This window comes from Perognathus longimembris, chromosome 14, assembly GCF_023159225.1.
Source record: "Perognathus longimembris pacificus isolate PPM17 chromosome 14, ASM2315922v1, whole genome shotgun sequence".
Classification (NCBI taxonomy): domain Eukaryota; kingdom Metazoa; phylum Chordata; class Mammalia; order Rodentia; family Heteromyidae; genus Perognathus; species Perognathus longimembris.
The window spans coordinates 53,035,223-53,051,799 of NC_063174.1; positions in this window are offsets into that span (position 1 = coordinate 53,035,223).

Below are 16,577 nucleotides of genomic sequence, written 5' to 3' on the forward strand. Positions count from 1 at the left end.
AATAGGAATAAATCTCAAAATATGCATGCTGACTAAAAGCCAGATACAAAGTATACTTACTGAATATAAAATCCTAGAAAATACAAGTTCATATATAGTGACCTAAGGTAGAGGGAATAATAGTTATTACTACTGAAATAGTAATAAGATAGGAAACATAGTAATAATCCCTGCATGTAGCAGAGATTTCTCAAAAAAAAAAAAAAGAAACCATTTCAAATTATTATTTGGTTTTGTATGTAGCATGACGAAAGGAAGTGAATGCATAACCTAACCTCCTCTAAGCATTTCTATTGTGTGTGGCAGGAAAAGCCAGGGCACTGCTAAGTGACTAATTCAGCATCTGTCTCCTTGTCCCAGGGATTCTCAGCCTGGGCTGCACTGGCTTCGGGGAACTGCATTGCCTCTGACTTTGATGGAAGTATATCTTTTCTCTGGAGATGGGAGGGAGTACGAGAAGCTAGATGAAGGAAAAGAAATAGGAAATTTAGTCGTGGAGGAGCTGGATGATGAGTTTGATCTTAGCAAAGAAGGCAGCCAGTCTGGCCATAAGAATGAAAAAGAAGGGGGCTGGGGATATGGCCTAGTGGCAAGAGTGCTTGCCTCGTATACATGAGGCCCTGGGTTCAATTCCCCAGCACCACATATGCAGAAAATGGCCAGAAGTGGCGCTGTGGCTCAAGTGGCAGAGTGCTAGCCTTGAGCAAGAAGAAGCCAGGGACAGTGCTCAGGCCCTGAGACCAAGCCCCAGGACTGCCAAAAAAAAAAAAAAGAATGAAGAAGAAGCCAGGTGGCTGGTGGCTCACACCTGTCATGCTAGCTACTTAGGAGGCTGAGATCTGTGGATTGTGGATTGAAGCTAGCCTGAGCAGGAGAGTCCTTAAGACTCTTATCTCCAATTAACCATCAAAAAGCCAGAAATGGAGCTGTGGCCCAAATGGTAGAGCACTAGCCTTGAGCACAAAAGCTCAGGAACAGGACCCAGGCCTTGAGTTCAAGCCCCAGGATTAGCATAAAAAGGAATGAAAAACAGGTAGAAATGAGTAAGAGCAAAAGAAAAAAAAAATAGCTATAGAAAAAAAAGGTATAGAAAATAGCCTTTGAGAAATAAGTAGACAAGGTATGAACAAAGGGGCTGCCAAGAGACAGATTCAAAACACAGGGCTAGTCAGTAGTTTCTGGCAAAATAGTGCCTACATAATCTCAGTTCTGTTTGGAAGAGGGCATCAGGTCAAGAAAAAAAGAATAGGTAATGGAGTTGCCCAATGAGCTTAATTGGCACGTCTCCTGAACCCACAAGAAGGTCATGTCAGTACAGTGTAACCTGCTGACCTAACCCCACCTAATATATCAGGGTGAGTGTGGGACTGAGCCCAGCAGGCCTTTAAATTAGTAGGTGCTCAACCCATCTCAGACCTAATCCCGGCCAGCGAAGTTCTTTTCCAAGAACGTTTAAACCAGAACTGAAAAGCAAACGCTAGTCTCTCTTTGGATGTCTTGATTGCAAGGTGCAGTTGTTCGCGTCCCCTCCATCTCCTTCCCACTTCACTACCCAGAGCAGCCAACTGCACACGCAGAGGACTTTCCACCTCTAGCCTCGATGTTGTAAGGATGCCCCTGGATAGGGACAGGCGCCACTTCTCCCACTGCTGTGGGGGGAGGTGGTCTTGTCAGCCTGGGCTGGCAGTAAACCCCTTTTCCTGTATGTGACTGTGTCCAAGTGGTCTCCTGGGGTGGGTACTTCCGGTAATAGCCAAGGAGCTCATGGAGAAACAGAGGAAAGCTATCCATGGGGAGAGCAGAGCGGGCCTGGCATGGTTGTACACACCTGTGATTCCAGCACGCAGGGGGCCAAGGCAGGAAGATTTCATGTTCAAGGCTAGCCTGGGCCATAATGCAACTATGACTCCAGAAGTAGGGGGGAAAGTGGGTGAGAGAGTTAGAGAGGAGAGTTCCAGAACCACTGGAACTCTCCTCCTCATTGTCCCTGGAGCTCAGCCTCATATAGGTGCTCAGATTTTAGGAAATGGTCAAATAACCTATTGACCCATGTCAGTAATCAAATTCAAGTTCACATTCCATCAGTGGCACCCAAGAGTCCAAATAATACAGAATGAATGAGGGCATGCTGCCGTTTCCACACTCACAGTCACAATCCCTGAGCCTGGAAATGTCCCAGTTAGTTTGAATGATGACTGAGGCTTTACAACTGGTCTACCCAGGTAAAAGCCAACTCCCTTTTATTTTAAGGAAGAGGAATCTTCCCTAGCTAACTTAGGCCAACTGGAGAAACAGGTCTATCAACTCACTCAATCTTCAGGAATGTTCTGATAGTCCCTATGAGTAACAGAAAGAAATGTGTCATTTGGAAAGCAGAGATAAAAGGGAGGACATAAAAGAGCCTGAGCCACTTCCTTAGGGTGACCTGCTTTATGTCCTGGTGTGTTTTGTATGGAGGATAGTGTCTTGCTCTGGGAATGTTTTAGTACACAGTCATGGTCTCAGGGTATAGCTAAGCCTAATTTCCATTCACATACTCCACAGTCTGTCTGAAACATGCGCCTTGAACAGTCCTGAAGTCCCTGGGAATACAGCATGAATCAGTCTGCTCTGTTAATCAGTTTTTTAAAAATGTACATGAGTCTTGGGTAGCCCACCCTTTTTTTTTTTATTTTTATTTTTTGGCCAGTCCTGGGGCTTGGACTCAGGGCCTGAGCACTGTCCCTGGCTTCTTTTTGCTCAAGGCTAGCACTCTGCCACTTGAGCTACAGCGCCACTTCTGGCCATTTTCTGTATATGTGGTGCTGGGGAATTGAACCCAGGGCCTCATGTATGTGAGGCAAACACTCTTGCCACTAGGCCATATCCCCAGCCCGGGTAGCTCACCCTTGAACTAGCACATCTTCCCATGCTCATAAACAATTGTCCTTTTTGTTGTTAAGATAATTAACTCTCCTGAAGCCGAGGTGCTGGTGGCTCACCCCTGTAATCCTAGCTACTCAGGAAGCTGAGATCTGAAGATCATAATTCAAAGCCAGCCCAGGCAGGAAAATCCATGAGACTCTTATCTCCAATTAACTACCAAAAAGCGGAAAATGGTGCTATGACTTCGTGCTAGCCTGCTAGAACATAAAAGCACAGGGACAGCACCCAGGCCCTGAGTTCAAGCCCAGAACTAGCTAAATAAAGAAATAGACAATGAGGGCTGGGAATATGGCCTAGTGGCAAGAGCGCTTGCCTCATATACATGAAGCCCTGTGTTCAATTCTCCAGCACCACATATACAGAAAAACGGCCAGAAGTGGCACTGTGGCTCAAGTGGCAGAGTGCTAGCCTTGAGCAAAAAGGAAGCCAGGGACAGTGCTCAGGCCCTGAGTTCAAGGCCCAGGACTGGCCACCAAAAAAAAAAAAAAAAAAAGAAATAGACAATGAATAAATAAATATATATAAGTAAATACAAGAATGAATGGATAAATAAATAAATAAATAAGATAACTCCTAGAAATGATGTGAGATTTTGTTTTTGATGCTAGGATTGAATCTAGGACCTTATGCATGTAATGCATACGGAGCACCTGCTTTACTGTTGAGCCTCACTCCCAGCCAGTGTATTATTTTTTACATCTTATGGATAGTAAAGGCAGTCCATGAAACAATATAAAGTATGTGGGAAATAAGTTTTCAATAACCAAATAGTTAAATCCTTATGACTCATGCTATTTTTCTTTGACTAGAAAAAGAACATCTGAACAACCAAGTTGGTCCCAGTCTGCATTTCAAACCTCCTTCATCTTCCTGGCTTTTGTCTGTCTGGCAGTTCTCTTGGCTTGTGAGTCTCTTTCGAGTGTGGCAGCAGGACTCCCTGATTATGACCTTGCATGCCTTTCTTTCCATCTCACCTCTTTTTTCATTGCCTCCTTTCCTTGCCCAAAAGGGCAAAACTTAAACGGCATTTTCCACCTGGTGTGTGTGTGTGGGTGTGTGTGTGTGTGTGAGCAAGGAGAAAGGCAATATATAATCATATATAATATATATAATGTCACATATAATATATAATTATATTATATACATATTATTCCTTGCTCCTACTTATTTAGAAATTCAGAAAAGGAGGCAGCCACTGGTGACTCATGACTGTAATCTTAGTTACTCAGGAGGCTGAGATGTGAGGGTCAAGGTTCAAAGCCAACCCAAGCAGACAGATCTGTGAGATTCTTATCTTCAATTAACTATCCAAAGCCAAAAGTAGAAATGTGGCTAAGTGGTAGAGCATCAGCCTTCAGCAGGAAAAAGCTAAGCATGAGGGTAAGACCCTGAATTCAAATGAGAACCATCACCTATACATTCTCTCTCTCTCTCTTTCTCACACACACACACACACACACACACACACACACACACACACAGAGAGAGAGAGAAATACAGAAAAGGAACTATCCACCATCATCCTTTCCTACTATGATATAGAAAAATGTTCCATATGAGAAAGATATGTTAGACATCTACTACTGCAGAGTATTTTTTTCCAGGTCTTCTGGTTCTTTAAGTTTTTAAAGTGTCTTGGACTAAAAGTAAGTTTGTTTCATGGTAGTTGTGATTTTTTTCCTCTTTATTCTATAAGCATTTCTATTTTATTTTAAACTTCATTAACATATATAAGCTGCCATATATTTCATCCAATGAATAGACTCACAAAACACTCAGTCCTTCCCTGTAGTTAGATTTAGCAAACCTACTTGTCATGTCATCTCATCAGTTATCCATAGCCAATTCAGATGTTGATAATGCTCAGTAGACACTTCACGGTGTGGTTAAGGATGAGGAGATGATTCACTGGGAAAGAAGGAGCAAGGTAGTGAAAAGAGCAGCCGGGGAGGGCAGAGCAGCACTTCCTGAACAGACAAGCACACCTGAAAGAACGAAGGCAAAGCATCACTAACCATCTGTTCAACAAAGTTCTGTGCTGCCTGCCAACAGCACTTAGAGACAGCAAACACGTCTTGTTTTGAAAGCGAAATGCACAGATAAGCTATAACAAAAGACAAAAATTTTGAATAACATGTTTGAAGATTTCAGCTTTATTTTGCTCTGTTAAAAAAAAAAAACGTTCTGGTGGGCTGAATAGAGGTGACTAGTTCAGGGTTGAAAAAGCAAAGAACAAAGGAGCAAAAGTCAGATTAGCCATTTCAAAGTTACCTTCTTTTAAGATGGGATAAGGAGACAGAATAGTAGGAAAAGTACTGTTTAATATATCACTTTTTCCATTACTTTTCTTCCTGGTAAAAACTAAAACAGAGGAAGCTTCACAATCATGAAATTGATCTTGATATTGACATGGTTAGGAAATTTGACTATTCTCTCTCATAACTTCTTACAAGTCAGACAATAATTTAGTTTAGGTTTGGTGATGCAAGACTTTTGCATATGTGACTCCATTTTTACTTGTAATCTGTTCTATTGATGCCTATTGTAAGAGCTTAGTCCAAAATGACAGCGTCCTATCCATTTTATTGAACACCTATGAGTGATTACAAATAACACTGGAGAGGTAAGGAGGGACAGGGTCCCTCAGGAAGGCACTTCAGAAGTAAAGCCAGTCACCTGAATCTTTTTTTTTTTTTTTTTTTGGCCAGTCCTGGGCCTTGGACTCAGGGCCTGAGCACTGTCCCTGGCTTCTTCCCGCTCAAGGCTAGCACTCTGCCACTTGAGCCACAGCGCCGCTTCTGGCCGTTTTCTGTATATGTGGTGCTGGGGAATCGAACCTAGGGCCTCGTGTATCCGAGGCAGGCACTCTTGCCACAAGGCTATATCCCCAGCCCAGTCACCTGAATCTTGAAAACTGAGGAGGAGATCCTGAATGAGTAAGGGAGAAAACAGACATAAGAGGAGAACACCTTATGTCCAGAAATCCAAGTTGTTCAGGGATCTTCGATGCAGACACCACGGCTGCAGTGAAGACCGAGGCAGTGGGGAGCATGGGAAGATTTGGCGGAAGCAGGGCTGGAGACCCCGGATGTTATGTGTTGGAAAATGAAGAATGTATCTGGTCCTTGTCCCTGGTTTTTCCTGGGAGGCAAGCACTGAGCCTTGGGATTTCCTGCATGCCATGACAGGGCCAGTGGTGGACCCTAACAGTAGGTCAGTTCAAGCTAACCAAAAAACTGTGGTAGGGAGCAGGCCAAGTCAGGAAGCTCAAGCATGTGTTTTAACTTCTCTCTGTATTATTGTGAAGAAATAAAACTCTGTGGTTTGCAGGAAAAATGGGTGGAACCAGAGACCATTATGTTAAGTGAAATATGCCAGACTGAGAAAATCAAATATCCCATCTTTTCTCTTATATGTGGGATGTAGACTGAAACCAGCAACAAAAAGTGTAAAACGGACAGTTTGGAAGTGGGAACCATCAGGAGACAGGAGAGGGGATGGGAAAGTGTGAATATGATTGAAAAAGAATAATGGAAAATCATTTTAAAAAGAGAGATGGAGGGGCTGGGAATATGGCCTAGTGGCAAGAGTGTTTGCTTGGTATACATGAAGCCCTGGGTTCGATTCCTCAGCACCACATATACATAAAAAGCCAGAAGTGGTACTATGGCTCAAGTGGTAGAGTGCTGCTAGCCTTAAGCAAAAAGAAGCCAGGGACAGTGCTCAGGCCCTGAGTTCAAGCCCCAGGACTGGCCAAAAAAAAAAAAAAGGAGATGGAAATAGGAGGGAGGGAATGAAGAGGAGAGAGCAGATGACACTATTGGAAAGGAAATGTACGTATTACCTGAGTAAATATAACCCTGCTGTAGAGCATCTGTAAAACAATAATAAAATAGGGGAGGAGGGAAGGGGGTATGAGGGACGAGGTAACAAACAGTACAAGAAATGTATCCAATGCCTAACATATGAAAATGTAACCTCTCTGTACATCAGTTTGATAATAAAAATTTGAAAAAAAAATAATAAAGTAAACAAAATAAAATAAAAATAAAAAGAGAGAAGGGCAAAACAGTAACTGGAAGGGTGAATTCCGTCAATGTATATTATATACATGTACAGGAATGCCACAGTAAAAGCTTTTTGTACAATACACTAATAAAGAGTGGAGAAAGATGAGAAAGTATAGTGACTTTTACCTAGGAAGTGTAATGTAAATATTTGCTAATATTAAAAAGGAAGGATATGTATTGTTTGTTAGAATATTCAATTTTTGCTTTTTTAAGTATGTGCGTGGTACTAGGGCTTGAACTCAGGGCTTCAAGCTCTCACTTAACGATTAATTGGAGCTAGCACCAGTGACTCACACCTGTAATCCTAGCTATTCAGGAGACTGAGAACTAAGCATCATGGTTCAAAGCCAACCTGGGCAGGAAAGTCCATTAGACTCTTAGCTCCAATTTACCACCAGAAAACTGGAAGTGGTGCTGTGGCTCAAAGTGGTAGAGTGCTAGCCTTGTGCTAAAGAGCTCAGGGACAGTGTGCAGGACCAGAGTTCAAGCCCCACAGCCAACAACAACAAAAAAAAAAGGTTAATGGGAGATGAGCCTCTTGGATTTATGTGTCAGATTTGGCTGGCTTCAAATAGAGATCCGCAGATCTTAGACTTCTGAGTAGTAGATAGGATTACAGGCATGACCCAGCAGCACTAGGCTCAATGTCTACATTTTTATGTACTAATTTAAAATAAATGTAATTAAAAAAAATAAAGTGTCATGGAGCTGACTGTAAGTTCTCCCAGCCTTCAACAGATGGAGATTCTGTAGAATATGCTGATCGTGAATCCTCCTTGACCTTCAAGTTAATTATCACTATTGAATCTTTAATGCTTTAAAAATACATTGCTTATTTTGCTCACAAATCCATGGTTTGATAAATGTCAGCATACAGATTAAGTTATATTAATGTTTAATATCTTTTTGAGCAGTGGAGAATACATTAAAAATTAAAATAAAATGAATTTGCACTTTCCCATTTTCACACTATGGGGTAATGTTATTTTACGCCATGCTATATAACTACAAATTGACATTCAACACTTTGAATTAATGAACTTGGAGATTTATATCCTGTCTCCGGTGCTGGGGTGCTTCTTTTCCCAATTGCTCTGAAACTTTATACATCATGGTATAAGAGCTGAGCAATCAGACGAACTATGTTGGGAAGATTTTCCTTTAAAGGGGGATGATCATATAATAAAGGCAAAAGATGAAATGACTATGTCTAACCTGTCAGTCAGGAACACTAGCTCCACAGTGGTGAGGCTGGAGCTCCCACAAAGCGGAGCTTCACAGTCAGGATGATGGGGAAACCTTGGATGCCAGTGAAGGTCCTGCGGAGCCCTCCTCATCCAGAAAGCCCCCTGGGTCCTCACCCAGTGCTGGCAAGAGGTCTCTGAGATCTGGGAAGTGCTGATGTATCATGCCATCCACATTTAAAACTCCCAGGAGTGATTATTAGGTTTCACACTGAGACCTAAATGTGTCTACACTTTTGACTTCTATAAGTATTTCTTTTTCTGAGCACTGTCATGGCTCCCAGCACTGAGTGACACCCCCCTCCCCCAGGCTCCCCTCCCCTCTCAGGGCATTTGGGGGTTTTTGTTGTTGTTTGCTTGTTTTTGTTGGGGCTTTTGTTTGTTTGTCAGTCCTGGGGCTTGGACTCAGGGTCTGAACACTGTCCCTGAGCTTCTTTTGCTCAAGGCTAGCACTCTGCCACTTGAGCCAAAGCGCCACTTCTGGCTTTTTCTGTTTATGGGGTGCTGAGGAATCAAACCCAGGGTTTCATGCATGCTAGGCAAGCACTCTACTGCTGAGCCACCTTCCAGCCTCCCCCAGGGGATTTGATGACAGGAAAGCCTGTCATCTCAGGAGGACATCTTGCATGGAACATAGTCCCTGCTGGAAAGCACACAGGGAGGCGAGGCTGAGCAGGAAAAGGTTAGAGGTCTCATGGTGCTACTCCCAGATCCACGCAATTGCTGGATCAGCAGGGAGGGCCAGGAGTCATTGGCAAGCCCCAGAAGCACAAATGGTCTCAGTAGGACTCCAAATCCACACCAGCAAACCTGGCTGGCCTGCACTTGATAAATCAGCCGCCCACTGGGATTCCAAGAGACTTCTTTCAGCCAGCTCCATCCACTCTGCCTGGTGGTCCTAAGTCAATGGCGTTAGGCTTGTGACAATGGTGAAGGGAGACTTTCCTTGGCATAAGGGATTTAACATGAAAAGGACACAATGAAGGGGAAAGAAGGGCATTATCTTCCCAAGTAAACAGTTCTCATGAAGCTGCACTGATGAGTCCCAGAAATTGGGGTGTGGGGGTTACTGTGGGGACTCCATGGCTGCTCAGGCAGTTGAGACCAACTCACCTCAAATCTGAGAAGCAATTTTGTGTTAACTGTTTAATTAGCATTTATTAGCCCTTTGCAAAATGTGCAAAATACCAACCACAGCAAGGGAACTTCAATAACTTTATGGAGATTTTTATTCGTGCATCAAAAATTCCATGGGCTGGGGATATAGCCTAGTGGCAAGAGTGCCTGCCTCGGATACACGAGGCCCTAGGTTCGATTCCCCAGCACCACATATACAGAAAACGGCCAGAAGCAGCGCTGTGGCTCAAGTGGCAGAGTGCTAGCCTTGAGCAGGAACAAGCCAGGGACAGTGCTCAGGCCCTGAGTCCAAGGCCCAAGACTGGCCAAAAAAAAAAAAAAAAAATTCCATGACACTCCAGTTTTCTAGATTTTTTTCCCAGCTTGGTCTGTTCTTATTGGTCAATCTGCCATCGCTCTGATCAGTGAGAACAGTGGGAGAAAGGAGCAGAATGGAGCCTTTTGAAGATACGACTAGAGGCTAACACTTTACAAGAAGGCAGGCTTGGAGATAGTTTGGCCTGACAGAACCTGTAGAAGGTTGCTAAATCACCGGTGTCAGATGATTCCATCATTCAGTAACTATAAAGGTTTTCAGTGTAGCACATATAATCTAAATTTGTATTAGCTTATTAAAAACACGGTTATTCCAGAAAGCAAGCTTGAGGCGGTGGGTATGCTGCAGAAAATGCCAAATGAAGACCCTGAGCACAGAAACTGTGACTTGAGAACCAGGAGGAAGAAAAAGTGAGGACAACGATGGGGTCAAGCCATCCTTTTTTATGTCCTTTTCTTGCTAAGGCTCCTCTTACTTTTGGCTGTGGCTGTGGCCACCGCATTACTTTGCAGTCTGGGCCAATGGGAATTCTCCACTTCTCAGACAGTTGGCAGGCACTGGCGGCCAGGGAGCTATTTCCTTCTTCAGCTAGAGGCGTGGGAGGGGGCAGGAGAGGATATCTAGCTGGCACCCACTCCACAGGAAGCGTGGGTCCCCTGCCCCTACTCCCAAGCTCTGAGGACAAGACTCTTCCACTACAACTAAAATGGAAAACTTTTCACCATCAATCAACATCTTGACCTCACAAAGTACATGCCACAGGACATGGCCAGTTGGGGAGGAGGGAGAGGAAAGTGGGAGAAAAATGAGGGAGGGGGTAACAAGTATGACAAAGAATGTACTCACTACCTTACATATGTAACCCCTCTGTATATCACCTTGACAAAATTAAATTTAATTATAAAAAAGACATGGCCAGCTATGGAATGACAGTCATCTTTGCAAGTACTAAACTCCAGAACCCAATAATAAAATGATCCTCAGGTCTATTAAAAAAAAAAAAAGATATGCTTAATGATCTGCAGAAACAGAGGAGAAACTTGAAATGTATGATTGTTTTTGTGAAGTGTATTTTAGAACTACAAGTTCAATATTTCTCCCTCTACCCCTTGCTCTCCATCTTTCTTTCTCTTTCTCCTGTCCACATGCCTTTAATGGTATCCAAGATACTTCCCCATATCAAGATATAGTCCTATCACAATGATTCAACACCCCAAAATGCCTCTAATTCATGCTTTCCGAGATTGTTAAGGTTACTTGCAAAACACTTAGTGCGAACTTTATTAATAAACTCTTAGAAAGGTTTGGGGGTGGGAGGTTGGCCAGTCCTAGGGCTTGAACTCCAGTCCTGGGCACTGTCCCTGAGCTTCTTTTGCTCAAGTCTAGCACTGTACCACTTGAGCCACAGCATCACTGCTGGCTTTTTTATTTTGTTTTTTGCTTTGGTTTGGCAGTCCTGGGGCTTGAACTCAGGGCCTGTGCACTGTCCCTGGCTTCTCTTTGCTCAAGCCTAGTACTCTACCATTTGAACCACAGCACTACTTCTGACTTTTGTTTATGTGGTACTGAGGAATTGAACCCAGGGCTTCATGTATACTAGGCAAGCACTCTACCACTAAGCCACATTCCTAGCCCTAGAAAGGTTTTTGGAGTATAGCTGCTTCCTTTCAGTGAAAAAATTCTACAAAGCCTCCCAGTGTAACCACAATATATTCTTCTTGTCTAGCCAACTTATTCTATTATTAAGCAATTGTCTTAACAAGCTTTCAAACATACCTCCTTACATGGGGCCCTGTGTAACCAAGTAGCTCAATATAAATGTTATTCTAGAATCTTGTTTTCCACAGCTAATTGCCTAAGATCAAGATCTTTCATTGCATATTTAGGTAAAAGGCATAAAATTGGCAGTGATTTTTATTTTTGGATTTATAGCCACTAGAACATTCCTGTGGCAGGATAGAAAGTAAGCCTAAGTTTGAAGTTAAAGACATAGCTACACAATTAAATATATATATAATTATATATGTACATATTTGTATTTCAACATGTTGATTACACGTGTAGTTCTTCCCCAAAGATCGACATCAGAATCATCCCAAACTGTATTTTTTTCATGAAACTGGAACCTCATAAAACACTACTAGGTAGTAGGTAGATATCATCCCTACAGTGAGTTATTTTTGAGAATGATTTCATTTCTATTAAATGTATCGTTGGCACTTAGCATAATTATTTTGCCTTGTGACAGCGCATTTTAAGAGTAAAAGCACTCACCAAGAGGTACTAACATATAATCAGCAATAGAAATGATGTCACTGCCCTCAGGAAATTCAAAGTCAGGAGTCCAGAGAATCCCACAGATCTATAGCAAACTGATTATTAAGGATGGCTACCTAGTAAAGGGGGATCTGAAAAAAAAAATAGATCAAAAGCAAATTGGCATCCAGATACTGGTGGCTCATGCCTGAAATCCTAGCTACTCAGTAGGCTGCGATGTGATGGTCATGGTTCATAGCCAGCCCTGGCAGGAAAGTCTGTGAGGCTCTTATCTCCAATTAACCACCAGAAAACCAAAAGTGGTGCTGTGGCTCACAGTGGTAGAGCGCTAGCCTTGAGTGACAAGAGCTCAGAGACAATGTCCAGGCTGTGAGTTGAAGCACTACAACCGAAAAAAAAATTTGAAATACAATTAGAGCAACTGGAAATAAAACAGCAAAAGTCTTTTCATATATGTGTTAAGTGATCAGAGAGAGTTAACAAAAGAAGGCTTTTTAACTTTGATCAGAAATTTAAGATATTGGTAATATTGATAAATATCTGAAACATATAACAAAAAGGAATGGGAAAATGTGGAATTTACATTCTCTTCTGATTGTGTGGAAATAATACTTTACAGGGTTTCCTAAAAGTCGGTAACAGGTCCTGGTGAATCTAAAAGGGAACTGCCAAAGAAATTCTAAAGAAAAAAGGTTTGATCTGATCCTCATGAAATGAGAAGAGGAAGCATCAACCTTCCATGGGGCAACAGGGAGAAAGTAAGCTCAGCCACCATACTTACTAAAAAAAAAAAAAAGAGGGAGGATGAAGTCAAAGAGGCTAAAAGAGCTTGCTAGGACTCCCCTATAGTTCTGTGATGGGTGTGGCCTGCTAATGTACGATGGGGTAATAAGGATCTGTGCCCATGAAAATTAGTTACATTCAGTGCTTCATGATCAACCAGTCTAAATGTTGCCTTCTGCTAGATTACAGTAATTACTGAAAAGGGATTCAAACCTCCACGAATAATGCTATGTACTGACAGTAAATTGAAAGCGTGGGAATAGAATGTGGCTAAATAAACAAAATAAAATCAGCAACTTTAAACAGAATGACTATTTCTGCCCCTAGATAAAATGTTGGAATGCCCAACAAAAGTGATCCTTTGGTGGGGTTGGGGCTGGGGTTCACTGGTAGAGAACTTGCTTAGTACATGCCCCAGAGGGAGGTAGAGAAAGGAAAGAGGGGCAAGCAAAGCAATCCTTTGGATACTTTAGTATCGCAGATTATATTATAGGAAAGCATGCTGTGGTCTATCACCCAGCTATACACACTCCTAGCTCCTACGATATTCTCTCTTTTGGTGCCAGTCCTGGGGCTTGAACTCAGAGCCTAGGTACTATCCCTGAGCTTTTGTGTTCAAGGCTAGAACTCTACCACTTGAACCACAGCTCCACTTCTGGCTTTTTTCCCCAGATCCCCTTTTACTAGGTAGCCATAAGCATATTTGGATTTATTTAAAAATATCCTAAGATTTATGTAGGAATCTGTCTTTTTCCCCCCTCCCCTGAGCTTCTATTTACAATATTTTAAAGTTTTCATTTTGAAACAGTTGAAAATTATTCTGGCTGTCTGATTTTTAAAGCTCAGTGGATCTGCTGTATGACAAGCGATAAATGCTAGGATACATCAGCAAAGAGTAGAAAGAGAATTCCACAAACAGCCAGGGTGCAGCTGTAAGGAACCTAAGCACAGCACTGTTCAGCTACATAAAGAGGCCGCTCTGTCCCCCAGTCATGGATGAGGGGCTGAGCACAGCTTCTCTGCCAGCGCTTCTGTGCAGTTACTTCAAAGAACCATTCTAGTGTTCCAAACATCAAAAGCAAATAAATCAATAAGTGTAAAGGCAAAGGAACTATTGCCATTTATACAATGACATGATTCCCTTAAAAATTATTATTTGGGTCAACAAAGAATTGAAATTGGTGAGTTGGGAGCTCTTTGATTTACTGGATTATTTTCTAGAGTTTCAAAATTAAGAATTACAGGAGCATCTAAGCACCTGTGGCTCATGTCCATAATCCTAGCAACTAAGGAGGCTGAGATCTGAGCATCATGGTTCTAAGCCAGCCTGGGCAGGGAAGTTTGTGAGATTCTCTCTTATCTTCAATTAAGCACCCCCCCCCCCCAAAAAAGCCAGAAGTGGAGCTGTGGTTCAAGTGGTAGAGTTCTAGCCTTGAACACAAAAGCTCAGGGATAGGCTCTGAGTTCAAGCCCCAGGACTGGCACCAAAAGAGAGAGCGAGAGCAAGAGAGAGAGAGAGAATATCATAGGAGCTAGGAACATGTATAGCTGGGTGATAGACCACAGCATGCTTGAAGCCCTGCTATAATTCTACCCCCCCACCAAAAAGAATCATCAAAATGCTACATAAAGTCCTTTGAAAACAAGTTGCAAATAGATAAGCAGGCACTCTCTCAATTTGTGTGAAGATTATCTCCTGATGTAACACACATTACCATGTCTTTTGGCAGTACCATTTAGGATCCATAAGATGGCAGGCCTAGATTTCTCAGTGATGTTTGAAAAAAAAAATAATTTCCAGCAATTGCCTGAAGTGAAGCCTGCAGATTCCCAGCCGCAAGGGGCTGGGAATAAGTCTGGGAGGCATCCACTGGATTCGATGTGTACATTATAAAAGCAACTCTTATAGGCACTAGAACTGGCCAAACCCCCACCCCCCCAACAAATCTAAGAGTTTATTAATAGCTAATGAAGCATATTCTTTCATATGGAATCACAAAATGTGATAGCCAGAAGGAAACTTGGAATCCTGTTTTTCTCTGAGTAAGGAAACCAGGCCCCGGAGCTCAGGGCCCAGGTCAGAGGCCAGGCCTCCTTTCTCTTAATCTGCATGATTTCTCCTGCTCCTCTCACGGCCCTGAGATCCGGCCACTCTGCAGCTCCCACTCTGCAGCTCCCCCTCCCCTCCCTGGACATCTCCCACTCTTCAGCTCCCCCAGCATCTTGGTCCTCAGCCACCCCAGCTCTGGATTTCAAGCAGAGAATTCCGCACCTCTCTTCACAGATTCATCCGTGTGATTCTAGACTTGAGTGTGTTGATGAAGCTATGGGGTAAATACACACCATCTCCTCAGATGACTTTTGTCAAGGAAGCATTACCTTTTTCATTACAAGGGACATAAATACATATGAATGTTGAACCCCAACTACATAATAGTTTCAAGGAACTCTGTACTTGCTGCAGGCTGGATCAAGCTACTCCTGCGAGCCTGTCGCAGGAAGGCTCGTCAGTACCCTGGGTGGTCAGGCAGGCTTCGTTGGAAAGCTCAGAGCAGGCCCTGGTTAAAAGGTTCTGCTCCTTCAAGAGAGTCTGGACCCTACTGACTTCCATGACCTCGCACCTGATGATGTTACACTTCTGTCCTGGAGAAATGGTCACCGTGCTAGCCAAGGTGGTTCTAAGGTGCACTAAACTTCTACATACGACCAGCATCATATTATGAATACTGCAATAGAAATTAAGCACCAACTATTTTACCTGACATACAACAGGTAACAGATCCAGAACACTTCTATTCCCATTTTTTTTTGGGGGGGGGGGGCCAGTCCTGGGCCTTGGACTCCGGGCCTGAGCACTGTCCCTGGCTTCTTCCCGCTCAAGGCTAGCACTCCGCCACTTGAGCCACAGCGCTGCTTCTGGCCGTTTTCTGTATATGTGGTGCTGGGGAATCGAACCTAGGGCCTCGTGTATCCGAGGCAGGCACTCTTGCCACTAGGCTATATCCCCAGCCCTCTATTCCCAATTTTTATGGGGCAAGCCAAACACAGTGGACAGAATCGACAAAAAATACATACAAGGTACTATTCCAAAGTTTCACACTAACTTTCTTTTCTTTTCATTTTATTAATTTTATTTGTTTATTTATTTTTGTTAATGTATGTGCTGCCAGGAATCGAACCCAGGGCCTCATGCATGCTAGGTAAGCACTCTACCACTAAGCCACATCCCACACTAACTGTTTTCATGAAGCAGAGAAAAGTAAAGAGGTCCAGAAAGTAAGACAGCTGGAGGATTTGCTTCCTTAAAAGCGCAGCATAGACTGGGTACTGGTGGCTCACGCCTATAATCCTAGCTATTCAGAAGGCTGAGATCTGAGCATAGTAGTTCAAAGCCAACCCGGGCAAGAAAATGTGTAAGAATCATATCTCCAATTAAAACACCAAAAAAAATAAAAATAAAAAGGAAAAAGTAGAGCTGTGACTAAAGTGGTAGAGCATAGCCTCAAGTACAAAAAACTAAAGTACAGCACTCAGCCCTGAATTCAAGCCCCAGGACCAATACACACGCGCACACGCACGTGCACGCACACACACGAATTAATAAATCAGTTAATGTGAAGAAAAGTAAAAAAGACAGGATTCTACCCTCAGTTGGGCTAAATAAATAAATACTTCATCCAGAAGCAAAGAAATCTCTCCAACTGGATTCCAAAAAGCCATTTGGAATCTCACCCTTTTGGAGAATTTCAAGAGCTATATCGTGTTAAAATAATGAAAACTTACATTTCCAGGTTGTTAAGAATGACTGTATATACTATTTGGTGT